The 1,420-nt window shown below is 39.2% G+C and overlaps 1 protein-coding gene across 1 annotated transcript in view; it reads left to right on the top strand.

The window, feature by feature from the left end:
- The window catches only part of LRRC28 (leucine rich repeat containing 28), a 375,800-nt gene that overhangs the window by 62,588 nt on the left and 311,792 nt on the right, over nt 1-1,420 (top strand). The gene's annotated exons all lie outside the window — the stretch shown is intronic.

Genomic DNA, 1,420 nt, shown 5'->3' with positions numbered 1-1,420 from the left:
TCCCTTCAAGGCTCAGGGGTCCAAGATTATCTTCTGTGTCTGTGTTAATTGGTTTCCCTTTTCTTTGTTGAAGAGGGTCTGTGCAATCCTTCTCCCTAGTCCACCATCTTGCCGGAACTCCCCTCCTTGACTTTTTACAATAAAGGACTAATATAATATTTGTTCTTCTGTGATTGACTTATTTCACTCAGCATTATGTCCTCCAAGTTCATCCACGTTATGTGGTGTTTTACAGATTCTACATTATTCTTTAGTATTCCATTGTGTGTATGTACCATTTGGATATCCATTCTTCTGTTCATGGATACCAAGGTTGTTTCCATCTTTTTGCTTTTATAAATAGTGCTGCATTGAACATGGGTGTGCATGTATCTGTTCTTGTCCTGGCCCTTACTTCTTTAGGATATATACCTAGTAATGGAATTGCTGGTGTTTCTGATTCCGACTTTGTAAGGAATTGCCATACTGCTTTCCACAGTGGTTGTATCATTTGACAGTCCCACCAGCAGTGTATGAGAGTCCCAGTCTCTCCACATCCTTGTCAGCATGTGTTATTTTCTGTCTTGTTGAACTTTGCTATTAGTGTTAGGGCAAGATGGTACCTCATTGTTGTTTTGATTTGCATTTCTCTAATGACTAATGATCATGAACATTTCTTCATGTGTTTGTTGGCCACATGAATATCTTCTTTGGTGAAGTGTCTATTCATGTCTTCTTCCCGTTTTTAATTGGATTATTTGTCTTTTTGTTGTTGAGATGTTGGAGTTTTCTGTAAGTTTTAGAGGTAGGTCCCTTGAAAGGACATTTCTTTCCATGTGTAAACCTTTCCCTGACTTTTTTACAATTGTGGACTCATACCATATCTGTCCTTCTGTGATTGATTGACTTATTTCACATAATGTCCTCCAGGTTCATCTTCCTCATGAGGTGTTTTGTGGATTCTTCATTATTCTTTAATGTTGCATAGTATTCCATTGTGTGTATGTATTATAATTTGGTTTTCCATTCATCCATTGATGGGCACTTAGGTTGTTTCCATCTCTTTGCTATTGTGTTGAATATGGCTATGTATATACCTATTCGTGTCCAGGCTCATACTGCTTTAGGATATAGACCTAGTAATGGGATTGCTGGGTCAAATGGTATTTCTTATTGCCAACTTTTTAAGGACATGCCATACTGTTTTCTGCAGTGGCCATACCATTTTATAGTCCCACCAGAGTTCCCATCTCTCCACATCCTTGCCAACATTTGTTGTTTTCTCTTTTTTTGAGCTTTGTTATTATGGCTGGGGTGAAATGATATCTCATTGTTGCTTTGATTTGCAGCTGGAAGGTTGGGCAATCCTACTTCCGTAGTGATACTGCCTCGGAAACCCAAGGAGGGGTCGCTATGAGTCGGGGCCGACTCGATGGCAAAT

This window comes from Orycteropus afer, unplaced genomic scaffold, assembly GCF_000298275.1.
Source record: "Orycteropus afer afer isolate SDZICR_OR568_19922 unplaced genomic scaffold, OryAfe1.0 scaffold00019, whole genome shotgun sequence".
Classification (NCBI taxonomy): Eukaryota; Metazoa; Chordata; class Mammalia; order Tubulidentata; family Orycteropodidae; genus Orycteropus; species Orycteropus afer.
Note: the sequence above shows the minus strand (reverse complement) of the source record. Positions and strands in the feature narration are given on the sequence as shown.